Source organism: Ambystoma mexicanum, chromosome 11 (genome assembly GCF_040938575.1).
Source record: "Ambystoma mexicanum isolate Mex_15411 chromosome 11, UKY_AmexF1_1, whole genome shotgun sequence".
NCBI classification, from domain to species: domain Eukaryota; kingdom Metazoa; phylum Chordata; class Amphibia; order Caudata; family Ambystomatidae; genus Ambystoma; species Ambystoma mexicanum.
Window position 1 is genome coordinate 429,190,112 of NC_090934.1, and position 27,754 is coordinate 429,217,865.

General features: G+C 45.0%; 1 pseudogene; it reads right to left on the reverse strand.

Moving 5' to 3' along the window:
* Positions 1-2,092: 2,092 nt before the first annotated feature.
* Positions 2,093-2,791, reverse strand: LOC138504991 (retinol dehydrogenase 14 pseudogene; annotated as a pseudogene).
* Between the last annotated feature and the right edge of the window lie 24,963 nt (positions 2,792-27,754).

Sequence of the window (27,754 nt, forward strand, 5' to 3'; positions counted from 1 at the left end):
GGATCCCGGTCATTGAGAGCTGGAAGGAGGAGGGGGAGGAGTCTATCGCAGGTAATGTTGCGTTTGTTGCGAGTGGCCATAGCCGGGGCAATGTTGTGAGGGAGGCTGATAGGTTTGGACTCAATATTGAATGTAATTAAGTTGTGGTCTGTCCAGGCACACTGTTGGTTAGAGGTGATGTTGATGGGACAGTTGAGGGCGGCTAGCCAGTCAAGGGTTCTGCCCTTGTTGTGGGTGGGTTGGTTTAGGAACTGAGTGAATCCGGCATTAGTGAGGATGTTGTCAATAGACGAAGCAGCAGTGTCCTTGGGGTCGTGGAGGCCTAAGTTAAAATCCCCCAGTATCAAGACCTGGGAGATAGCTTTGGTGTTGTGTGAGAAGATGTTAGAGAGGTCCTCCGCGAAGGTGGATAGTGGGCCAGGTGGCCGGTAGAGTAGATGGAAGGTGATAGAATGGTTAGGTGTGACAGCTAGTTTAGCTGTCAATGCTTCCAGAGTGGAGGCGTGATGTGTGGCTGAGAGGTGGAAGTTCAGAGCGTTTTTGTGGATGATGGCGATGCCACCTCCTTTAGATTGGATGGAATTGCGATGATGTCTGATAATGTTGTAGCCTGGAGGGATAGCGAGGGAGAGAAGAGGACCTGAAGCTGGGTGGAGCCAGGTTTCAGTGATTGCTATAAAGTCGAGGTCAAGGTTGATGATCAAGTCAGCTACTTCCAGGGCGTGAGCCGGGAGTGATCTGGCGTTGATTAGCGCGCCTTTGATATTGTTTGGGTTAGGGGAGTTGGAGGATGGTGGTAGATTAGGTGAAAGTATGGGTGGTGACAAAGGGAGAGGCAGTTTGATGCGGTGAGCTAAATGATGGGAAGCGTGGGTAAAACGCGAGCCAAGTCTAGCATTTCTCAAGGAGATAGAGCAGGGTAAGTTAGGTGAAGGTCTGGTGGCGAAGTGCTGGATCCAAAGGGCTGGGTTGTTGAGATAGGGGTTGGTGTGGTGAGCGTGGGATGGCATAGTAGAGGTGTGATGCAAGTAAGAGTGGTAGATAGAGGTGGTGGTAAGGTGTAGTGCAGTGCAGCCAAAGTGCAGTATAAGGAGGAGAAGGGAGGGCAGCAATCTGGTAAGTAGGATACTGAAAGAGTACAGAGGAGAGTATGCAGTAGTTAGACTGTTGGAGGGGGGCATGTTGACCTAGTAGAGTCTAAGTGCACGTAAGTTGACTCTATTGTTTTGAATGCATTTCGAGTTTTGAAAATACACTGCCTGTTCATTTCCCAGACTTGTGGGTTGGGACTGTATACAGGGACCATGAAACTAGGCATGTAACCCTAGGGGAATCCATAGATAAAGGCAATACATATTTCTACAGACCCAAGATTTACTTCACTGATGCCCAATGAGGCTTAAATATGTCTGGGGTTGCTTGCAGTCTTGTGCAGAAGGGATGGATCTGACCAAGTACTTTGGGCTGGACTGCCCCTTTTTCGGTTTCACTAAGCTTGATCTGCAAATGGTCTTTCCCCTGTCTGGCCGGCTGAGGAAAAATGGTTTGGAGGGTTGCTCGGAGTAAGGGCAGTGGTTAAAGTCATTTCAAAACCTTTCTGCCATTACTGTTTTGCTATGGTCACCCTGAGAAGGACAGGACTTCCCAGATGTGGGTCCTTAGACTACTTGGCATGGCGACCTAAGCTATGGAGCGGAGCGATCAGGGTTAGGGCTCGAGCCGGCCCGAGCCCCACCTATGGCTCTGGCCTCACCCCTCTCTTGGGGCAGTGCCTGCCCAAAGAAGGGGCCGGCCACGAGCTCCACCGGGTGCTCACCCACACTGGTTTACATTTTTTTTTAAAAAGACACATTCGCTTCAGCCTTTCATTTGGCCGCCTGACTGCCAGCATTAGGTCCCATCCTTGCTTGCCACTGTAATACAGCGACGGCTAAAGGGGTGCAGCTGCACAAGGGTACCCCCCCCCAACCTACACAGCAAATTAAGGGTGCTTTGTCTCCAGCTCACTGTCATGCAAAGTTAAGTATCGGACCGATACTTAAGTTTTCATGACAATGAGCTGGAGGCAAAGGCTGAGACCAGCACTGCACACTCAGTATTGAAGCAGGGGGGACTGTGAGACCAGCACTGCACACCTATTACAACCAGTCTGGTAACCACTGGTAACTTTGTTTTTATTGTAGCTTATTTCGCTGTTCAAGTCATCAAAGTTAATCTCTCCATATTTGTAAAGTTTGGAGGAAACTACAAAAATTCGGATTGTATCTCAGCATTTTAAGAGACCAAGGAGGAGGTCATTGAGTAACAAAAGGCCCAACTGGTTGACACCAAACTGCTTTTCAAAACCATCTGCAGTCTTCATGTACGGGCACTGAAATATCCCTGAATTGTTGATCTGCACATCCAGTCTTGGTTCTTCCTGAACTATCCAGTGGCAGAATCTATGTAGGGAGCTATTAGAACCCAAGTCCAGCTCTCAAATGATCAACTTCCCTATGTCAGAACCGTCTTTTTCTTCTGCTGCACGCAGAATTTCTCATGCCGCCTCATCCGCCCGCTGACAGTCCCTGCAGGCCAGGATAATATGCGCCTGCCGCTTCAGCAGTTCGGCTGCGGTGGCCTTGCCAATGCCTCTATTACCACCAGTGACGATTACCATATTTCCCTGCATGAGGATGTGCAGGCAGCGCCTGGCTCCAGATGAGAAGAGCCGACGACACAATAGAATCACTGCGCCCCCAAAACCCAGGGTGGCTCCTGATAACTTTACAGAATCTCCCCTCTCTGCCATGCCTTTCTGCCAGTGGCAGGCGACGTGCGCATATTTCAGAAGCAGCAGTGATTTGAATCCTGCCAAGTATATGAGCCACTGCTGGTAGAGTCAACAATGATAGTTGTTGTTGCCTTGCCTAGGGAGAGGGGACTGCAAATCTTCAGGAGTTGGCCAGACCCTACCCTAAGGGGATGCTAGGTTGACAGTACGCTGAGGTCATAAGGGAAATGTGGTGTTGAAGAGGTACTATTTCTTTTTGGGAAGACATTTGAAGGGTGTGAGGATTGGTTTAGTTTAATTTAGTTTATTATTTGTAGAGCGCACCAAACCTGGAGGTATCTGGCCACTTGAGCATACATCAATTGTTACAAGTACATACAAGAAAAACAGATGACAGATGGCTTGTTGATCAGGTTACAAAATGATCAAAAGGCCATAATAGAGGGTGCAGACTGATACAGGAAGGTTACAGTATCCTCCATTCTCTGTAGGACATGGTACTAACAATCAGGATCTTTACATCTTTATGAAGTGGAGCAATAGGTGAACCCAGTGTATAGACAGGGAGTGGGCTCGGGCCAGGCCAGTAAGTAGCAGTGGTGGGAACGACATGGCACTAGGGGAGGCTAAGCAGGTGTGTTATAGAGTCACTATGGGGTCAATTTAAGGCAAATGGTTTCCTAGGACAACTTGACCTAGATGCAGGATGAATACATCAGAGGCCAGGTGCTGGTGCATAGTCAAATGAGAAGGTGTACGAAGGACTGGTAGGCCAATTACACCGCCTTGCAAGGGACCATTACCAGTGCATACGCTGTGTAGATGTCACCTATGCACATACAGATTGCGAGCATGGGTGGTGCAGTGCAGGAGGAAGAGGTGGTGAAGGCAAGAGACGAAGTTTGCAACAATAGTCACAACAAGGCAGAGTGTGGAGAACAGGTTGATTCCAAGTAGGAATTACCAAGCCTCTCCAATGGCATGCACCAAAGTGGTGCTTACAGGTGTATACATGAAAGGGGCATCTTGTAAATGCAATGCAGTGTCCCCCACTCAGTGCAGCTTAACAAATGTGTGGGGAAGGGAGATTCCGACTGCATGTGCAAATGAGGTGCAAAGGAAAGTATACAATTGGTGAAAAATGACCGATTGGCTGGGGAGGACGACGTGGAAGAAATATTACAACACACAAAGCCAGGCATGCAAGGGGCCATGGTGTTCCATTAAACCAGATGATATGTAGGTGGAAATGTTTCTGGACTCGGGTTCCACGTATCAAAGGAGATGTTTGAGAAAATCCTCAAGAGAGAGGTGAGCCGGCTCAAGACTTCTGATTTAAGGCTAGGGGCTTATGAGAACAGTCCTATAACTATCTAGAGGTGCATGGAGGCAGACATACCTGAACAGATCCACATTCTGTATGTTACATCTGACAGAGAAAGGGTTGCAGGCGGGTGGATGGGAGGACCATGGTGCACTTAAAAATAGAATGTTGCTCATGTCATGATGTAAGACAATACAGTGGGAAAACCCTTTGAGTAAACCCACTTTTCCTCCAAATAAAGATGGTCACCCAACCCCAGGTACAAAAGAGGAGAGAGAATCCAGAGATGTTTGGAAGCATAATGACTTTAAGCTCAACAGGGCTCTGAGAATGTCTGTTCACTTGAGAGACCTGAGTGCCAGCATGTGGGAAGATCGCCACCTTCTGCCCAACATTTCTGAGATGCTCACCATGATGGAGTCTGCATTGTGGATCACCTTGCTTGCTATGTCCTTAGCATGGCATCTCATTTAATTTCTCATGCCTTTGGGGGCATATAACTAGTGCCACATTCCATTTGGTCTAGCATTAGTTGTTCTGGTATTTCAGGGAGACCTGAGGTCCCTGTTTTGCCAGGACTGTCCTGGTTCCTGCAAAGCATCCTTTATTTGCTATTGATCAAGAGAAGATATGCATCCGTGACTGGAAACAAGCAGGAAATATAAACTAAGACATGCTAAGATCAAGGAGCAGAGGGGCTGGAAAACGTCTGGGGTGTAATTAAGGAAATGTTTTTGGCCATTATATGTGGAGCTCCTTGAACTGAGATAGACCACCCTGCCCCCACGGCACTCTCGCTAGCAGTGTCTGGCCTTCTCACGTTTGATAAGCAGAAGTCCCCACAGATACATAGGATGCCCATGCTGCACTTTTTAAAAATATACTTTCCCTACCCATGAAATCTCTGGCTCCCTTACCTCTACTAAGCTACACCTCAGTGATGATGCCTAATGAGCCAGGAAACATGTCTGGGGTTGCTTGCAGTCTCATACAGAAGGCATGTGACCTAACAGTTTGGGCTGGACTGCCCCATTTGGGATGGGAACAACCCAGGTTTGCATTTGGTCTTTTCCCGTTCTGTAATGGCTTGGAAGGCTGAAGAACAATGCCTCAGAGGGTTGCCCAGAGAAGCACAAGAGGTTAAGATTAGTTCAAAACCTTCCAGGCTACACTTCTTTTGTTTTGCTATTGTACATTTCTTGACCATTTGAATTAATTTAAACCATTTTCAATGAGATATGAGGTCTACTGAAATGCACTATGAATGATGAATTCTGATGCCACACTACTGGGTCAAAAGATGAACACTCCCCTCTCAAGTTTCCCCTTGCATGAATAAGAAGGCCATCCAGCCCTGTTTCTTTGAATTCTGTTTTCCTAAATTTAAAATTGGGAAAGAAAAAACGACAGGTCCCCTAATTCACAGGAAAACATGTTTCGATGAACTTATCACACTTGATAAGGGGAACCTTGAGAGCTCCATGTACATCTAATGCTTCCATGCCCTCCTCTCGTTGCATCCATCCTTCATTTCATTCACCTTATTTGTTCTCTCTCAATCAGATATTCCTCCATTCTCTTGCTGTCTTTCAACTCCTTTTTTATGTTATGTTTAATTCTGTTTTGGTCATCTTACCTTCTGTTACCAGTAAAAGAGGCTCCTGTATACACTGGGCCTCATTACGAGGAAGGCGGTAGGGGGTTAACGGGGCCGGTAGACCTTCCGGTCCTGTTAACCCCCTACTGCCTCATTACGAGGTCCGCTCGCGGGACCTGCTAAGGACGCCTGGTTTTACCAGATGTCCTTAGTGTGTCCCGCGAGTGGTCCAGCATGCTAACAACGGGCCCATCATTAACGGGCCCATTGTTAGCATGCTCTCCATTCCCATTGAGCCCTATGGGGGCTCAAATAGGAATGGGGATGGACTTGGTCCGGGTTCCTTGAATGGGGAAATACCGGGCCCTCCAAGGTCGGAATGGCCTGGTATTTCCCCATTCAGGGAACCCGGACCGGTACCGGAAAAGGGGGTAGCCATGCCACAAAAAGGGGCATGGTTACCTCCTTCCTCGTAATGAGCCCCACTGTCTTTCCCTGCATCTGTAACGTGACCTACAATCTGTTAAGGATCACATTTCAAAGCCCTTTTCATCAAACTGAGACATTTGGCTGTTTTGCAAAGGTTTGTGGTGACAGGAACACATGTTGGGAAAAATGTGGACTGACCATCTGAAACCAGGATGTCTGTTCACCCAAATCAGAAATTGCTTTCATGGGAGGGAGGAAGCGAGGTAGAGAGAGAGAGAGAGAGAGAGAGAGAGAGAGAGAGAGAGAGAGAGAGAGAGAGAGAGAGAGTATTTGGAAATACAATCCATTGACAACCAATAAATACAACAACATTAAAAACCTGCTAACCACAACCAACGCACAGCTGTGCTAAAATACAACATAAAAAATAAAAATACTATAAAATATACCATGCAGCATATTATTTCAGAGAAATCTTTTTCTAATAATTCCAACTAAGGCATCCTTAATGAAATGAGTTGCATCAGTTAAAAATTTCACTTTACTATATATATATATATATATATATATATATATATATATATATATATATAAATACATGTCCCCATTTTATTCTCATTGAAATGAGGCCTTAGCCGATGTTTCTTTAGCTTAATCAAAAATGTACTATTAAATATAAAGTGCTTTAGGTCTTAACCATAGCCCAGACCAGACGGGCAGACTTTTCCCAGACCCAGCCATGGATCCCTTCTTCTGAGCGGTAACACATTCATTCTAGCCATTAAAATATGTCTACATCACTCGGCGGCCTTTATCTTGGAAATAACTTGGGCCCTGTCTCTGGTCTTTTGGGTGTGGGAGAATAATATTTATATGAGGGTAGTTTTACAATTCTTTCCCAAAATGTGCCTTATTCCAGCTCTACAGCTCTTTCCTTAAGAAGCAACCTGCGCTAGCTATGAGTTAGATCAGCCACCACCTTCACATTCACCAGCCCCAAAATGTCATAAGACTGAGCCCAATTTTGTACCAGCTCTTATAATCGTTACTAACAAAATGCAGAAAGTCTCCCATTGCAATAATGATATTTGGAATTGTAGATGTATTCAGCTGGGCATTCTGAACAAATTCTTAAAACCCTGCTGGACTTGGAGGGTTAGACTAACAAGCCCCAGTCATGTCGCAAAGCATCCCCAGGAGCGGTAAGAGGGAGGCCCATAATCCTCTGCAAACCAAAATTCAGCAGGGTGTCCAAATACCCACATGGAGATGCACCCCAAACCACAGCACCATACAGGAACGCTGCATTAATTTTAGACCCCATCACCTGAAGACACTTGTCCAAATGTTTCCCTCCAGGTTTATGGTAAAATCAAAAGAAACCTCCTAAAACCACAGCCACGTGCTTGGCCACCATATTTATATGATTTCTTCAGCTTGCCCTTTTGGAGAAGATCAGGCCCAGATACTCATATTAGTCCACCGTCTCAATTAATGCATTATTCAGGACCCATTTGAAAGTCGGATTTCCTTTACAGAAAACAAGTATCAGTATGGTATTAGTGAAAAGTTCTTTGAACAAATAACATTTAAAATAATATTTTCATTCAACTTGGTTCCCCCATATGTTTGTTGAGTTGTGAATCTATTGGCTATGTGCACGCCACTTCAATGTAGACAGCTTGCATTTGACTCATTCAGGTTTGGATTCAGAAAATGATAGCCTTAGGGATTTTGCTCTCTGCTCTGAACACATGTGTTTGTAGTCTTTTCAGAATATCTGTGTGCAGTATTCAATCTATATATGTGTTTTTGGGATGATATGTACTATTTTCTAGTGAAGATACAATTTTACAGCACCCTTTACCATGTCACATTACACATTGGCCTGCTTGTGCATTTCAAGATAAGGGACTGCAGGGTTTTAACACTTTGCATGATTTTCAGTGAATAGAACTAACTTCCAATACTTGTTTCTGTTGTGCAAACATCTAATTTATAGCCAGCCCTTCCACAGCTCCAAGTATGCATGATATCTCATAGACAATAGTGTACCATGAATACACTGTGTCCCAGATGATTGTACACCGGTTTAAGCCAAGTATTCTATTTTAAATGATGCTTAATTTGTTATCAAAAGCAATATGCATTTAAGTCACAACAAAATTATGTGTGTTTTAAATTGCACTTCTCAATACAAAATGCATTGGATTTTAGGAAATTACATCTGCCTGGGTAGTCAATCTAAATGGGGCAAACTTGGCACGATATTTAACACTACACCTTGGACTTTGTCATATTAAGATTTCCCTTTTTAATTCCCAGCCACTTCAATTCCTGAAATTTCATCAAGGATATTACAGTGCCGATTAGGGGTTATCTCAGGTTTCTACTTCCATTTCAAATGTGGCTTCTCGTTTCTGGAGAATCAGCAGATACCCAGTTAGTCTGCAATTACTCCATCAGCAAGCTCTCTTTATAGCTGGCTATCTGGAAACCAATTTCCAACATGGGCTGGTCATCTCTCTATCAATGGCTTCTGCCTCCAGTCTGCATATGGATTGGTCATCCAGATGGGTTCAGTTATCTTTTCCTTAGCCACCTCCTTCCAGAAATACTCTTCAAATATTCTTCTACCAATTTGTATCCCTCTATTCTGTGTGAATGCTATTTTATATCTTTGACTCTTCCCCTGAGCTTTTGACAGGTGTGTTTTTCACCAGTCCCATGATACAAAAAGGAGGAAGGAAACTCACTCCTAAACTTATGAAGAGGCATTACTCTTATGCCACTTACCTTTGGATGTGAATGTGCGAGATTAATAAAATACAGACCACTTACATCTACATGTCAAGAGGAAGAATTCAACATGTGGATGCCACAGTGCCCTAAGTATTTCCAGAGATAAGAGATAAAAATCATTCTATTTATCTTTAGATTTTTCCATTATACACCAGACACATTTTGTATGGGCTAGAAGACACATTTTCTATCTATAATTTGCAATTAGCCGCATGTTTCTAGCAGCTTCCCTCATAGACATGCAATAAAAATGCAAGTCCTGCACAGTGAAAAGGTGCACACATATTAATTGCGAGAGTAGCACTGTAAAAGTGGAGGGGGGCTCAAAGTCAAGCCCAAAATAAAAGTAACTTAGGTATAAAAAGAAATGCAGAGGCACTGGTAAGTATAACCAAACTTAGAATAAGGCCAAAACGCGGTCAATAGGCCTTATAGTACACCTTTTCAGCAAACGTGTCTTAGCTTTTATTAATCTGCAATGAAGTTGCAGTGGCTGATATCACATCGCAGGTCCCACAAACCTAGGCAGGTATGGTAAAAATCAAAACAATAGTTATTTTTTCGAGGTCACAGATTAGAACACATTGATCCCATGGACAGACATGGAGAGCATAACCATTTTAGTAATTCAAAGTGATTTGCAGACCACGATTTTTAGTTGGAGTCAGAAGAATCACAGCAGTTTCAAATTGCCCCTTAGTACGTTTTGCCTGGGAAGAAGGTCAAAGAGTTCTTAATAGGAAACATTTGTATAGCAGTGCATACATGGTTCAAGACTCTGACAGTTTCATGGTAGGGAGCGCTTCTCACAAGAACTTAGATGAGATGACCAAGACAGATGAACAACGTTCTGCTGGTCATCTCAAATGTTTCAATGAATTGTCAGTATGATGTGGGAAGTGGGGGTTGGATTGTGACATCACATATTTTGATTGTGGGCGATGTGGAAATGTTTGTGGGCCCAATTTCAGAACATAATGTATATTTTTCTATAAGGATATAATGTGCGAGCACCAATCGGCTCGGTGTGGGGAGATTTTTCATGTTGCAAAGTTACTAATGTTAATTAGCTTGATTATTTTTAAATTCTTAGAATCGTGGGGATTTCTTTGACAGCACCTTTTCATGCAGTTCCGTTGCATGATCTGTTTGAATATAGCCGTCCCAGCTGCGTCTGAGCCTTGAATAAACCTGCGTCATTTCTTGCCTACGTACATTCCTTTTTTGACAAGCTTTGTAATTTTTTATGGGTGAGTTCCGAGGTGACCCCGAACACATTTTGGAGGCCCAAGCGAGATCTCACAGCCTTTCTACCAAGGCATGGGAATTCCAACTGTGCCCACAGAGGAGTGTGGGACAGCGTCTGTTGGCATGTACTCGAGCAAGAGGAGGTCAGCGGATGCCAATTTCCCAAAGATCCGCCTGGTCTGGCGCTGCCTTCACTCTGACTGAAGTACAAGCCTTTAAAGGGAGACTCCAAGGTTGAGATAAGCGAAGAATCTTTGTGAGGGATACGCAAGCGTACTCGTGCATGAAAAGCGCAAGGGGTGGGAGGGACTATTTTTTGGTGTATAGTGACGCACACTCAGAGTGGTTGAGGGCGATTTACCATAGTAGTCTTAGATTTTAGGTCTGCGGATCCGATAGGGAGCAGGTGGATGCTGGCATATCTGCGTTAGAGCAGATGGTTGCATAGTAATTGGTGGACCTTGTTAGATAAGAGTTGCGTGCAGTTCAGGCAATTAGTATAGTATAGGTACGTCAGTTTATTCTCTTTGGGAAGAATTTTTTGAGGGACATGCACACACGTGTTCTGTGAGTAGCAGCAGTTTATTTTTCAGTGTTGTGGAAAGTGGTCGTAGTATTCGTTTAATGTGGCTATGCAGATGATGGAAGGGCCAGAGCCAAAATAACATTAAAGGTGCAGTCGAGTGAAAGGAGGAGTAACTGTTCTTTTAACATTCTGTAACAAAGGGCATTTTTTAAGAGGTTGGGCCTACGGGAAAAGGGCTTTGGTGTACTAATATACAACTTAACAAGATGGGCCTGTGGGGAAGGCAAACATATGCAAGTGTGGAGTGCGAGATATAAAAGGGTTGGCCTGTGGAGAGGGCCAGAGTGAATGAAAATAGGGCGAACAAGTAAGTGGTAAGTAAACAAATGAGTGAGTGTGACTGATTGAATAAGGGTTGAGAGCTTTGAGGTTCAAATCATAAAGGAGAAGAGGAAGAATGTAGGAAAGAGTAGTGCGACAATGAGGATTAAGGTATGATAATGATGTCCTATTGGATGGATGCACCACTTAATCACATGTGTAGGAAACTGCCCCAATATCGTGACAAAATAACAAAGTACCATTTTGAGTGGGTACATGACACAGTGGGGACCTGTTACAAGGAATGCCCTGGAGAGGGAACATTCGACAAAAATATTATCAACAGTATGTATTCATATTTGTGGGCTACTCACAAACGTGCAAATCTTAAAAAAGAGGCAGGACATTTTAGGACTTTGGAAGTTGTATAAGAAAAGGATAAAGAGACGGAGAAGGGGAAGGAGGAGCAGGCTACTGGCCCACACCCTCCATATACAATGTACCCATTACTAAAACTAGCTGCAGGATATACTAATCCTAAACAATTGTCCCAAGATATGGAAGGAACACATAAGAAAGAAAGAAGAGGGTGAAGGGAGGGCCAGTAGTAATGATGAGAAGGGGAGACAGAAATATTTAATAGACATTGAAAAGAGCACCCAACAGCAACTTGACTCTGTGTTCAGGGAAGTCAAGAAAACAGAAAAAGAACAAGGAAAGGCAGCTGATGAACAGAGGTGGACAGCGGGACACATACAATTTAAAATCGACAACTGGCGACAGGACTCGGATAATGGTGAAGATGACACGAAAGAAGGTGTGCGCATCGCATCAGATTGGGAGGACTGGAGAAAGCTATCATGGGGTGACAAGTTAGAGACGTGCAATTTGACGGACGTGAGCAGGGGAAGGAGTCAAAATGAGAGGAAAAAGAGTAGACATTGGGAGATTAGGCAAATAAGCTTCAGAGTAGAAAAACAAGTATAGCAGTCGCAACAAGACCACAATGTGTTAATAAATGCAGAGCTCACACACAGATGCTCTTTTTGCAGAAACCGAGGGGTGAGGTTCACCACATACCATGGCAGACAATGGATAGTGACAATTTGGTTTACAGTCTACCTTCATTAATGGTAGGGGCGAGCATGTGGATTTATGTTTTTTTGAAAGAGACAGCAGGAATCCCATTGGCTATCGGAGATATACAAAGTTTATTGCCAGTGTTGGTTGGGGAGACAATTGACAAAATATGGCAACAGGACGGATATGCTGGGGTAAAATTAAACTCTAACATACATGATCGAGCACATGTTTGGAAGGCTCTAAGCGAGAGGTATCGAGATACATCAGACATGGTTTCAATATTGGCTTGTAAAATGAAGCCTGATGAGGGCCGTGTGGAATATATATGATGCATACAAGAAATGTGTATGCCGGAAAATAAATAGTCTTGGGATGACAAAATACCTTTGTTTTAGCACATCTTAATGAGTGGGCTCTGTGCAGATGGGCAGACATCCTTAGAGAAGATATTGGAAATTGAGGCAAAAGAGTTTCCTGAGATACAGGTGACAATCATACATCGTTGCAAAAGAAAGCAAAAGAAGGATAAGGAAACAGCTGACAATGCGACAAACACTGAAAACAAATGAGTTCACAAAAAACGGGCTATAATAAACATGGAAGGAGCAGTGCTCACAGGGACAGCTATCATTCCACTGGCGAAGCAGTGGGGGTTCCCAGTGGCAACGGTAATGCAACCAAGAGGGTACACTCAAGTACCACCCAATCAGCAGTGTCAAATGGTGCAGATGCAGCAACAACCTGCATTTGTAAACATGCAGCAACAGCCAGGGGTTGTGCAGACAGGTGGAGAAAATGGTTACTCAGGATCATATCAGACAGTGAGAGGATATTACACACATCGAAGGGGAATGGGTTACAGGGTCATGGGGCCACGGTTGGGGGGACAGTGTTTTGCATGTGGAAATTTCGGTCACGGAAATGCCCACTAATAGCACTGTGAAAACAAAAAGAAAATATCGAGGCTGAGTACGCCAAAAGGAAATACACGGAACACAGGTTACAAAGGAACATACAAAGATCTTTAATTTATTCTGAACAGTTTCAAAAGACAAAACAATCAGATAGCTATCGGCCCTCAGTTCAACATAGCGAACTCCAGCATGGTTCGGTGTGCTCAGCGAGTGGGACTGTACATCAGAATTAGTCGCACTTTTATACCCTTTGCTAACATGATGTCCAACCCTACTGCGGGTTAATATTCCTCTAATACATTACTGATCTAGGGTTCATGCCGAGTTCACACATCTATATGCTTAGGGTTTGCCTTTAATGCATTCACCAACAAGTCTACACGGTAACAGTGTATTTATTTTAGGATTCCTCATAGAGTCTTCTCAAACATTAATACAATGTAGTTAAACAAGTGTTCTCAGTTCAGTATTTGGATACATTGTTCTTAACATATGCTCGCGGATTAGTTTCATTGGCACGAGTAATCCTTTACACACAGGTCAGCGAAGGACAAGGTCTCAGTTCACGACCCCAACAAGTGGCCTGCAGGCAAGTTACATATTAGTTGTACGCAGAGGTCAATACGGCCATGTTATATTTCAGAATGACATCGTCCACCATTTTAACTCTCAGGGTGACTTTACAGAGAGAACCTAAAATGGCGGATTGACCTAAAATGGCAGTTTACATTGATTCTAAGGTCAGGACCTTGCAACATGGATTTCTTCGCAAGTGGCTTACAAGCAGCTTGGCGTAGGCCAATATACATATATTCATTGCAATTGGAGGCACAATATAATTTCTTGTTTGACAGCACAATCAGGGCAACAACAACCTTAAACCACAGCAAATACTGGTGATGCCACAGCAACAATTACAGATGCAGCCCACACAACCACAGGGTATATCCACCCAGGGACAAGTACAATTGCAAGGTGGGACTGTGGCAGGAACCCCAGGTACTGCAAGCATACTGGAGGCACCAGTACTGACACAAGCACAAAAAGGGGTCACATTACTGGGACGGAACACTCTGCCCAAATATAGCAGAGTGAGAGTGGTGGGCGGTAATCCGTTTACATAATCCACCAACACATTTTCCCAATAGGGGTGCCCACGGAGTGTGCAAGTGTGTCCTGTTCTAGCAGTAACTGAGGACCCCCAAGGAGGAACCGGAGATAGCAGTTCAGACAGGAAAGAGGGTATTGCCCTTTCTTATAGATACTGGAGCAACCGGATCATGCATAAAGGAAGAAGGATTTCCATTATCTAACAAATGTTTGGACACATAAGGCTTTTCAGGGACAATTTTGAAAGTTCTTCCAACAAATGATTTACCCTCGACAATACGGACACAGAATATTGTAGCACCACTATTGTATTCAAAAGAAACTCCCATCAACATTCTGGGAAGGAATTTACTCAGCAAATTGAACACCACAATCTCATTTTCGGAGAAAGGGATTGTGTGCTCTACACCCAAAATGTATCCAGCTAGAGTGGCAGTGCATATTCAGGCATACTATGCACACATCACGATGAGAGGGATAACCACACACATGGAGGCGTTTCTGTATGGGGTACATGTCTTGTTAGGATGGTTACCAGGAAATGGAGGAAGGGTGTTTCGGCCATCCAACAAGTTTTTTTTCAGGCCACGGTGTCCCTCCTCTGTTAGTTCACACACACACACAGCTCTATCTGGAGGAAGAAGTGGTACGGAAGGACATGATCATACTGGTTGCCACTGATGAAGGCAATATGGAATGGCATTCAATATCATGTATTGAGCCCACACTGACATTAAAAGGAGTAAGTGACACAGAGTTGTTTGCAACAAAAGACAATGAGGAAGGAGAGGTAGTGTTTGCATTGAGTATACCTTGTCCACAACAAATAAAAGAAAGGGCAGTCTCCCAGATGACTCTGATAACAAAAAGGAATGCACAATATTTGCAGGAAGATTTGGAAAAAGTGCTATGATGTAGGGATAATAAAAGGGGTTGGGGCAGTACACATCAAATTAAAAGAAGGAGCACTGTTGCCACGCGTAATGCAGTGCCCCCTTTCTCGGGAAGCAGATGAAGGGACTTGTGAGACACTGCATGCCTTAAGGAAGCAAGGCATAATACAGCAGAGCACATCACCTTGCAACATGGCTATCTATCCGATTAAGAAAGCAAAAGGAGGGACATGACATTTTATGCAGGATGTACACCCTCCTAACAATATTATTGCGGCAGAGTGTCCATTGGTCCGAAATCCTGTGATGATTGTTTGTAGCATTCCAGCGGAGGCACACTTTTTGTTTTACCATGGTAGCTTTGAAGAAAGCATTTTTCTCCATTGCACTACACCCAAACTCCAGGTATCTCACCACGTTTACTTATCACAGGACCACATTCGAACACTGTAGAATGCTACAAGGGTACTGTGAGGGACCTAGCATCTTTAACAGAGTTATACCAATGGATGTGAGCAACGTACAGGTTAAAACGCACAGTGATACACTATGTTGACAACTTACTGGTATGTAGCACTACAGTAGAGGAGTGTAGAAAGCACCCAGTGACATTACTGACTCTTACAAAGGATACAAAGTTGATAAAGAGACATTGCAGTACTGTCAATAGGAAGTGGTGTACTTGGGTCAGATTGCTTCAGCAGATGGGAGAAATATAACACCAGAAAGCGTAGAGGCCATGCATGGAACTCTTTGACCAAAAACAGTGAAAGAGATGCATCAGTTCTTGGGCCTATGCAACTACTGCAGAGCATGGGATTTGTACTAGTCCACTTACACTAGACCATTGCTACAAGCCTTAAAAGAAGCTCAGAAACACAAAACAAACATAAAATGGACAGTTGAAATGGGTGAGAGCCTTAATATTAGCACATACACCAGTACTGGCTACACCCAATTACAAAGAGAAATGTCATCTATTTTACCATTCAGATGGAAAAGCAATGACAGCTGTGCTGACACAGGCAAAAGGAGGACAGGGACACACACCACTTGCATATTACAGTGGATTCCTAGATGCAGTGATGCAGGGAAATTTCCCTTGTGAGCAGGCACTTGCTGCTGCTGCATTCACAATTGAGAAGGCTTCCACAATAACTATGGGGTGCCCCATAATTTTATATGTGGAGTATGCACTATTCACAATACTGGAAATAACAAAATCAACATTGACAACTCAGATGTTCACGGTATGAGGTAATACTGACAAACCCAGCAACAGAAGTGGTAAGATGTAGGACTATAAATCCAGCAGAGTTCATTGCAGAAAGAATTGAGGCGGGAGATTACACACATGACTGTTTAGTGTGCATAGACAGCAGCAAAGGTAACTCACTGAAGGGGGCACATGATTTTCATTGTTGGAAGCTCCAGTATTCATCAGATGAGAGGATAAAGGCATTCAGGTTGCGCAGTGGTGGGGCACAGACATGGAGTACACACAGGAAAGGAGTTGATAGTGTAACCACAAACGTGACTACCGGACCACTATTCTGCACAGGCAGCAGAACTTGTGGCCTTGATTGAGGCACTGAATAAGTGAGAGGGCAGGTAGTATATATTGTTTCTGATTAAGCCTATGTTACTTCAACAGTGCACTCAGGACAAGCAAGATAGGAAAGAAGAGGGTTCAAAAGAAGTGATGGCACACCTGTTCAGCATGCAGGATTGTGACATTTACTCAGTAAATTATTGGATATGTTATCACTCCCAGTAGGTTGCTGTTGGTACTCTTGTTCAGAAGCTAACTGCCATAGCATTTCGGTGCTGGACTGCCCATGTGGGCGGTACAAAGCCTGATATGCAAATGTATTTCCCATCTGTGAAAGGTACAGTGAGCAAAAAGCGATGGCTGCGAACTCTCAAAGTGGGAAAAAAAACATAGAAAAGGTTATCATGCCAAGTTCTTTCTGGAGTTGGGCGCCTGCTACCTTTTTTGAAACTGTATTGCAAGGAACTTGGGGTTGGTCACCCTGAGTTACTTGGGGGAACCCAGATGTGTACTCCTGGGTCACTGTGCTCAGAGGCACAGCTCCACCTCACTGATGAGGCCCAACAAGGCTGAAACACGTGTATGGGGTTGCTGTTGGTGGTCTTGTTCAGAAGGGAATTGCCATAGCATTTCGGTGCTGGACTGCCCATGTGGGCGGGACAAAGACTGATATGCAAATTGATATTTCCCATCTGTGAAAGGTACAGTGAGCAAAAAGTGATGGCTGTGAACTCTCAAAGTGGGAAAAAAACACAGAACAGATTATCATGCCATTTTCATTCTGGAGAGGGGCGCTTGCTACCTTTTTTGTAACTTTTTTGCAAAGAACTTGGGTTGGTCACCATGTGTTACCTGGGGGAACCCAGATGTGGACTCCTGGGTCACTGGGCTCAGAGAGGCACAGCTCCACCTCACTGATGAGGCCCAACAAGGCTGAAACACGTGTATGGGGTTGCTGTTGGTGCTCTTGTTCAGAAAGGAATTGCCATAGCATTTCGGTGCTGGACTGCCCATGTGGGCGGGACAAAGACTGATATGCAAATGGATATTTTCATCTGTGAAAGGTACAGTTAACAAAAAGCAATGGCCGCGAACTTTCAAAGTGGGAAAAAAACACAGAACAGGTTATCATGCCATGTTCTTTTTGGAGAAGGGCACCTGCTACCTCTTTTGACACTCTTTGTAGAACTAGCTTTAATAAAATGCAAATCCCACACAGAAGGGCAAGATTTTATTTAATTAGGAAATGAAAGAGCAGTCAGAGCAGCAAAAGAAGCAGCATATATACCAGAAGGAAAACATGTGTTGTTCCGTGGCGAAAAGAAACAAATACCCCTACTGGCAGTGCTAAATGTGGGCAAAGAAAAAGATGCATTACCAGAAAACTTAATGCAACCGCAATTATGCAGATAATAGAGTTTGGTTGATTTTGTATGGTGGCAGGATAGCACAGGGAAAGTGGTTATGCCAAAGAAATGATTGTGGGTGGTATTGGAACAGCTTTGCTACCCTGTCCACGTATTGAAAGCGCATGTGGCTGCAGGGATAAGTGAAGACTGCTTTGTGCCAAATTTGCATGAGAATGTTGTGGAGTTTGTGAATTGTTATTGTTATTGTTATTGTTATTTTGCATTTATATAGCGCCTTATATACCATTGGTATGGTCTGAAGGCGCTGGTAGGTTGAACGCCCTTGGGAACTGAGGTTCGGGTCAGTGGAGAGATTAGAGAGAGTCAAAGGTGCGTGTGCGCACCAGGTATGTGTGCAGCTGGTGCGGAATTTCTGTGGTAGCTGCTTCCTAGCGATAGGTGTGGTGGTTGAGGAATCCGGAGTATGTGTTCGGTCTGGCAGGAGTTATCCAGTCCGAGTGAGGCAGTGTTAGGCCTGACGAGAACGCCTGGCTGGGGGTGAGAAACCAGCAATGTTTACTTAGAGTGATGGGGAGTGAGCGGCGGATGTTATGAGAACAGTTATAATGAATGGTGTCATAGTATCTCTGTGTTCTACTTGAGTGGTGGTGTAAGGAGAGAGTAAGCGTGGGGTGTGAAATGAAGTATGCTCTTACAACGGTTCCTTGCGTTCCACATCAAAGTCTGCACATCACGCAATTCAGAGGGGTCCGGTCCGTGCGATGTGTTTTGTTTCTCATCTGCTCTTATGCACTATTCATCGGCTCAGCGAATTCATCCGTATAGCATACCCCTCCATCTAGCATAATCATGCGCTCTGGTCCATTCATTCATTTGTTTCGTGCGTTCACCCGCTCCCCAGGCTCATCTGTTACGCACTCATTCGCTTCAGAGGCTCATCTGCCACTCGTCAGTTCTGCATTCATCAGCTCCATTCACTCTTCCGTACAATGTACTTATCTGTTTTGTGTACACTCGTTCTCTCGCTCTTATTCTCGTTCGTTCGACGCATACCCGTTCTCTCGCCATACTCAGCCGCTTACTACACTCGGTCGCCCGACATACTCAGCTGCTTGCCATACTCAGCCGTCGCTACACTCCGTCGCTCGCCAGATTCAGCCGATAGCCACACTCAGCCGTTCCCTAAGCTCCTCCGCGGTCCATGTTCTTCCCCTCATTACACTCAACCATTTTCTACATTCATGTGTTCTCCATATTCATTCAGCCGCATTCTACACTCATGTGTTCTCCACATTCATCTGTCCACCACATTTATTTGCTCTTCATAACTTGCATGATATGCCAAAAGTATTTACCAGGTCACACATTGAGAGTTGTGCTGGGAAACTTTTTGTGACTGGAAGGCCCCTTCCAGCACTTGCATATTGACTATGTTGATATGCAAGAGAGATCTGCTCTGATAGGTACTTGCTTTTAGTGGTGTGTCTATTTTCATGTTGGCTTGAAGCTGGTCGCTGTGCCCATAATGACTCCTGCTCTGTGGCTAAATTCCTTGTGTGGGAGGTGTTCCCAAGGTGGGGGATTCCAGATGAAATTTGTTCTGACAATGGTCAGCATTTTCCTAATGATTTAATAAAGGAGATAACAACACTCATGGGGATAAAGCATAAACTATGCACGGTTTATCCTTCACAAGCCAGCCGTTTGGTAGAAAAGATGAATGGACTGCTTAAAATGCTCTTGGCAAACTTTATGCAAATGTTTAAAAAATCCTGGGTGCACTGCTTGCCTCTTTCTTTGTGTGCACTGCGCAATACTCTTGGAGGAGGTCACCACTTCACTCCTCATGGGATTGTTACATATTGGAGAATGCATGCACCTGTTCCGCCATTGCGTGCAATTTCTGATGCACATTCTTCGTCCTGCATTTTGGAGGGGAATTTGATACGTATCTCAAAGAACTTACAAAATCCCTTTGCTACATACCCTTGCAAACGAGGGCAAAAACTCAAACCGGACCATCAGGTAATTTCCCAGAGGCAGCACCTCTTTGCCTGGGGGAGAAGATATTTATCAAGAATCACGTCTGGAAATGAAAGGAATAGCACTTAACCGGCCCACATACCATGATCTATTTGGCGCCCACAGCCATGAAGATGGACTGGAGACATGGATGGGTCCACATCACAGATGTACGCAAAGACAAGAGGTCTGCCTCTCCAAGCACAACATGATGGGAAGCATATTGGAGATTTCTTTAAACTTTTTCTCTGGTTTTAGACTATCAAAAACCAGCAAAAGAAAATGATGATAATGTCTTTAAAGAACATGTTTTAATGAAGAAGAAGCAGGAGTTTTCAGTGTTTTGGAGTCTGATGATATTAACATGTTTTAGTATAGGATTAATGCTTTTCATATATTTGGTTTTAAGAGAAAAAAGTAGAACACAATTGTATAAGAAAATACATAGGGAAAAAAGGAGTTAAATGAATGAGGAAGGTTTTCATCATGGAACTGCATTAGAGCCAGATTCATCAACTGGAAATGTTTGGTACAACGAGATGTTGCGTGTGGAGAGAGAGAGAGAGAAAATGGCACTTGCTATGTCTGCTCGCTCATCCCACACGTGACGGGAATGCCAAAACTGTTTCTGCCCCAAGCTAAGTCTTATGAGGAAGCAGGATGTCTAATGCACCTGTCACTCTGCAAAACTAGAAGTGTGTTTGTTGTATTGTGCCTGCCTGAGGTAAGGTAGCTGTGATGTCATTGGAATATTTATGAGTGGATGATGGAATGTTCTGAGTGAGTTTTCTGTGTAGTGGCAGTTACAGCTGGCTGGCCCTGGGTGATGGGAGCCGGTGTTTGTCAAAGCTTATGTCCTTTATGTCCTCATATGGAACTGTAACTATTAAGCTGGAATAAACTTACATGAAGCTAATCCTAAAGAGCTTGGAACTTGCTTTTTAACAATGGCGACGAGTCGGTCTTTGGTAACCTACGTGCCACAAGCTGAAGGACTGATGACCCTGCTGCGGGGGGTGCAGGAGGGACAAGCTAATGGAGAAGGACAACACCGCCCCCAGAAACTGTAAGTCCCATCACCCAGGGGCCCGGGGGTCATCAGAGAGAGCTAGGTCCAGGGGGCTAGAGAAACTGAAGAAGGGTGAAGTTCCTGCGGAGACAGATGGGGCAAGGATAAAGAAGTTGAGGCACAAGAAGTGAAGTGAAGCGCCTTAAATGCTTGGTGTGGTGGAGTGAGTCCCAAGAGAGGAGCAGGCCCTAAGTGAAGTGCTGTTGATGCTTCGTGAAGTGAAGTAAACCCCAGGAGACGAGTGGGCCCCAGATGTAGAAGTGGGAAGAAGAGGTATATTTCCCATAAAATGAGAAGAGGGAAGTGCGCCCATAAACTGAAGGGTTTCTACGCATTGAATGAGTGCTCCTAAGAAAGCAAGGTGTTTTAAAAGTACGGCGTTACGATGAACAATCAACAGTCTGTCTTTACCTCATTCGTTGGTCAGCCGGAGTTCGGCACGGCTTCATGGTAGAGTGCTTAGTGATGACGTCACGTGGACTGCTGGGGGAGTTGGTGACTGAAAGGAATCAAGTTCGGCCAACGTTCTGGTGAGAGTGATCTGCACGTATAATTCTCACCCACTCCGTTGAGTCTCAAATGCACTAAGCAAGGAATGCAGGTTGCGCAAAGTAAAGTGCCATGTTGGACGAGTAAAGGACCTAACTGTTGACAGGCAACGGGATTGGTTACGTGAGTACGTAGATGGAAAGGAAATGCCACAGAAACGTGATTCCTATGTTGTAGTGGCGAGTTTGTTACCTCGATACACATCGGATGGAGAAGGAAATGTGAATGGAGTAATCCGTGGCGTTGGAGCATTTGTCACTCTCAGGGCACCAGGAGAGTAGTACCCGGAGTATGTGCTTCGAACGGTGATGTGGAAACTACGCAGCGGTTGCCCGTAGAGCGTAAGCAGGACGTGGACGGGCACGTGTACAGAGAACAGGGCGTATGTAAACTACAGCGACGCAGGGGAAGTAGCCATTTTCATCGTGACAGGTCTCGATGGATAAAGCTTTGCAAGCGTTTTGTCACTCACACACTTCGGTGAACAATAGCAGGATGCCATTCAGGGTAACACTAAGGTGAAGGAAAGAGAGGAACAGTTGGCACGTTATACGGCATCAGTGAATGTCAGAATTATATCCTTTTTGAAATAAGGCGTAAAGGAAAGTATTTGTAATAAAGTGCTTTGGGAATATGGATTTTGTTATACAATGTAATGCAAAAAGTATAATCATCAAGTTTGGTTATGGTTCAGAGGGTAAAGTGCGCAACGTGAGTGATGTGTGGGTGAAGTGATGTATGCGTGATATCATATAGTATGGTGTATATTCTAACAATTTCTGTTGAGGATTTACAGGTTACGGGTGCTTCCACCCAAGGACTTTTAGTTACAAGGTATGTTATGTTCCAAAGGGTGCATGAGAAGTAATATAGTTATAACATGTGCGTTAGTTACAACGTTTTGAGGCTTTGCAGGAGCCGTTTACAAGAAAGTAAGAAGCATTTATGCTCAGGGTGTGGTAGTTTACAGCCACAGAAAGGCTATCGACTCATAGGTTCGCCTTAAAGCCTAAAACAGGCTATGGACGTTTAAGTTCATAAAAGTGTTGGGTTTTGGGGATTGTGCTTTTTATGAACAACATGGTTTTGGTATTCAAATGTTCACAATGCAAATGTTTTCAATGCAGTTTGTGTATTGGTCACTGCGTATGGTTGCGGCATTCTATTATTTTGGAATGCTGTGATGAATCTATGAAAGTTTAGAGAGAGTCAGTGAGTGCTCGGTAATGGGTGAACTCACATTCAGCATGGAAGTGCTGCAGTATGAAATGCACGGTTTGGATTGTTTAGGTAATGTCAGTGGGGGATATAGTTTACCTTACATTGTTTTGGTTTGGTTTAGGTAGTTACCTATTGTGGTAAAAGTTGAACCCCATGCGGTTGTTCTAGAGTGAAGTAGCGCCTCGGCTCTTTTATAAAGGATGTTAGGAATTTTCGAATAGGATTTTCGAAATCCATGCTTGGGTGTTGGTTTAGTTTATAGCGGTTACCTGATTCTGATAAAGGTTTAACAGCTATGAGGTTATTGTGTAAGGGAGGTAGCGCCTCCTCTAAGGTTTGTATCCTTCCCATCACAGAGGACAGTAGGTAGCTGGTGGTAAAGGGGTAGCTGGGGACGCCTGGTAATGACCCGTTCGAATGGGGTGTGGTGTGTCCTGAGATGATGAGAAAATTGTTTTCTATGTTACTTGTGACATGTATTGTGGTTTTCGTTTTATCCATGGGTTCAGCAGTCGACTTGTGTGAGGATACCAGCCCTGCCAATAAGATTGTTTGTTAGTTTTTACCAGTCATTGATGTTGGCGTTGGGAGTGTGTGGCCACTGCTCCCAATGTGTTTGGAAGGTTTGTACAACCTGGTCTGGTGTGACGGGTATGGTGTTGAGTCCATGGGTGTTTGTGGTTTTAGTGATGTTATGTGTTTCCACTTTGTCAACCCCTATTGGAGGGAGGTTGTGGTTGTCTTTTTGGAGGCTTTGAGGTCTCAGCTCTCTAGAGTGACAGTCTAGAGGCCTGTTGGAGTTCCAGGGTGGCAGCCTGGACACCAGCGTTGTTGTAGGCGGGGGCAGGTGTTAGGAGGTGAAGCAGTTTTGTGGTGGTCTAGGAATGTAGGTGAAGTAGCCCTGTTTTAGGGTTTGACAGGTCTGGGGTGAGAGCCCGGTTGCTTGTTTGTGACAGGAACAGGTAGATGGATGACAGTATTTTTGTGATTGGTACATGGAATGTAGTTTGTTAGGTTGTGATGTTTTGATGGTTGGGTTTGGTCGTGGAAGTGTCTGTCTGCCAGTTGATTGTCACGTGTGTGCATATCGTGGAAGGTGGTAGTTGTGTTGTGGTTTTGGTATGTGACTTGTTGTGTGTATATGGTTTAGTAAAGGAGGGAGGTGTGTTGTATTGTGCCTGTCTGAGGTAAGGTAGCTGTGATGTCATTGGAATGTTTATGAGTGGATGATGGAATGTTCTGAGTGAGTGTTCTGTGTAGTGGCAGTTACAGCTGGCTGGCCCTGGGTGATGGGAGCCGGCGTTTGTCAAAGATTATGTCCTTTATGTCCTCTTGTGGAACTGTAACTATTAAGCTGGAATAAACTTACATGAAGTTAATCCTATAGAGCTTGGAACTTGCTTTTTAACAATATTCCAGGGAAAAAAGGTGATGGTTCAGTGGGTGGATGAAGAGGAAAATGTTTATGAAGAAAATTTCGTAAAATTAACAAAAATGCTTGAAAATGAGGAAACCTGGCATAAGGTAGTGCAATATGTCACTGAGGTTCCTAAACAAGGGGAATTACAAATAAGCGACCACAGGAGAGTACTGTGCACAGGTAAGGAGGGGCTAGGCATACCCTGGTGTCATAGAAGGCCAAGGCCAAGTCAACTCCATCACTGCCACCCACCTTATCGGTCATCCGACCCATGAAGCGTGTGTCAGTTGCGGCTTTCGCCGCCACTTTCTCACCCCCTGTCCCCCGTTGGCTGGCTCACATCCTGACACAGCCCTTTCCATGCTCCACTCTGCTATATCTGATACTCTCGATGTTCTTGCCCCTGTCATGAGGATCCGCCTGAAGCCCAAAGCCAAATGCAACTCCTGGTACGACTCAGACTTCGTCACCCTTAAACGCAAGTGCGGGGTGGCTGAGAAGAAATGGTGTGCTTCATGTACATCCTCTGACAAACGGGCCTGCCGTCTTCTCCAAAGGCAATACCAGCTCTCTGTCCTCACCAAGAAGAGAGCTCACATCCAAGCCCGCCTCTCTGCGGCATCTAACAACTCCGCTGAACTCTTTTAAATCTGCAAGGAACTGGCCAATCCTTTTGCAGTCTCTACCTCTCCTGTCCATTCCCAAGCCCTCTGCACGGCGCTGGCTTCTCATTTCATCCTTAAAATTCAGGACATCATGTCCTCTCTCTCCTCCTCTCCCCTTCCTCTCTCTACTCCCTGCTCTTCCTCTGGCCCTTCTTCGGCCACCTTTCTTCCCTCCTTCTCTGCCTTTCCCCTGTTCTCCCCAGACAAGGTTTCTAGACAAGTCTGATCTATGAAAGTGTCGTCAAAACAGGTTCATCCATGTTCCTCCAAAACCATCAATGACCACATTGACTCCCTAGCTCTGGCCCTGGCCGATTTCTGCAACCACTCCTTCACCACTGGAGTCTTCCCTTCCCCCTGAAGCACTCCCTTGTGCACCCTCTTCTTAAGAAATCCTCTGCTGACCCATCCTGCCTGGCTAACTATCGCCCAATCTCCATCACTCCTTTCTTGGCCAAACCCTTGGAAAAGCTGGCCATCTCCCAGCTCATTCTCCACACTGAATCTGGTGGCTATCTCCATGATCATTAGTCTGGCTTCAGAGCTACCAGAAGCACGGAAACTGCTCTCGTGAACATCCCTGAAGACCTGCTCTCCGACCTTGATTCCAACACCCCCTGCGTCCTCATCTTACTTGATCCCTCTTCTGCGTTTGACACGGTCAACCATGCCATCCTGCTCAACTGTTTCTGTGATTACCTGGGGATCACTGGTCAGGCCCTGGCATGGCTGACTTCCTTCCTCTCTTATTGACCCTCCCAGGTTCAACTTGGGTCCTTCCTCTCCTCTATCTCTATCTCTACATGTAGTGTTCCCCAGGGGTCTAACCTCTCTCCCTGGCTTTTCAACCAATACCTGGCACTTCTTGCCCACCGAATTGCTGTGCTCTGCCCCAACTTCCAGTGCTATTCGGATGAAACTCAGCTCATTTGCAGGCTACCCTCAGCCACCTCTTCTCCCTCTCTCATCTCTGACTGTCTGTCCACCATCCTGGAGTGGTGTGCCACCAATGATCTCTGCCTTAATGCCAGTAAGACTGAGATTCTTCTCATTGGCACACCCACTCCCTCCTTTCCTGTTACTCTCTGGCCAGCCTCTCTTGGCCCTCTTCCTGCTCCCATCTGTGAGGCTAAAACCCTTGTGGTCATTGTCGACTCTGCACTCTCCTTCTCTCCTCACATCTCTGACGTCTCTAAGAAGTCAAATTACCAGCTGCACCTCCTCAGAGGTATTCTTCCTTTCCTCTCCTTCCTCCAGAAGCTCACTGTCTCCAGAGTTCTGGTTTTCTCTAAGCTGGACTATTGCAATAGCCTCTTTCTAAATCTGCCTGCTTCTACTCTCTGCAATTCATCCAGGACAGGAATGCAAGACTTGTCCTTGGCCTCAAGCCCAGGGGTTGTATCTCTCCAGGACTGAAATCTCTGCACTGGCTCCCAGTGGCTGTGAGGATTAAATAAAAAATCCTCTGCATTGACCACAAGGCCTTCTGGGGAATAGGGCTGCAATACCTTCAACTCTCTCTTCCTAAACATCTTCCTTCTCAAGCTCTTTCCTCATCCGCCTCCAACTCCCTCAGGGTCAGTCGCTTCTCCAAGCAACAAGCTGGTGGTAGATCTCTTTCTTTGGCTAGGGCCTCCCTCTGGAACAGCCTCCCTGCCTCCCTGAAACTTGAGGAGAATCATCTCCGGTTCCTGAAGCACCTCAAAACCTTTCTCTTTGCTTCTGCCTTTTCTCCTCCTCTGCCCTGCTGACTTCCTGGCTGAGACTGAAACTGCACTGGTTACCTGGCCACCCTCTGATTTCAGGCCTGTGTTGCCTCCCTCGCCAGTCGCTCACCTGCTCTACCTTCCTGGCAACCCCTGCACTTGGGGACTGTTTTCTGCATCCTTACAGTCCCACTATCAGCACTTGACACCTGTTGTCTGCACTTACCCTGCACTTGCTACCTGTTGGCCGTACTTTTACTTATTGTTATTTATTATTTTATCCCATGTACTGCACTGTCCCCTCCCCTTCCCCCACACTCTCCATTTTCCTCTTTCCCATGCACTTGCACGATCTGAATGACACCTGGCCTAGTAGGATCATTGTCTGTCTTCCCTCTCCCTTGCCTCGCCATGCCTTGAAACACTTGTGTATAAGCGCATTATACATGCCATTTCATATCATATCATTGATGAGGATAGAGGGAGCAGTGTGGTATGGGGACCAATGGGAGTGGTGAATAATGACATGTCGTGCTGAAGGATTGATATATTTTGAACAAAATGTGTCTGCAATGGTGAATAACAGTTGCAGGTCAATCTGGGGAAAATATGTACATGCATTAACTTGGTTACATGAAAAGCATTAACCAGTTGTCATCAAGAGCTTTACACAATTTCCTTTGTGTTTCAGGTCGAGTAGATCTATATACCTGGGCACTAACTCTGAATGCACCAAGGTGATGTGGAATGCAGCGCTGACACACAGGACTGCCATGGTGATGGACGTATGGTGGGCCTGTGGATCGAAGGCTTATGCCAGCTTCCGACTGACTGGAGTGGTGTTTGTGCTCTTGTCACCTTGCACAATCCTGCACTGGTGGTGCCTCGAAATAGCACTATTGTGAAGATCTTGTTGCAGGGAAAAATGGCACAGCAGTAGGAGGATCAGAAATCGAATAAGCGGGAAAACGGATCTATGGGATTATTGCGATGGCCGAAAATGACGACTTTTTTTAACCCTTTACCCCATATATATATGCATGGGGAGACCCCCGCAGCCCCCCATATTAATATTATACTCTAAACCCCCCACATATATATGTGGTGTAAGGGGGGGTTAAAAAAAAAAAGTCAGCCTTTTTGGCCGTCGCAATTCCCAG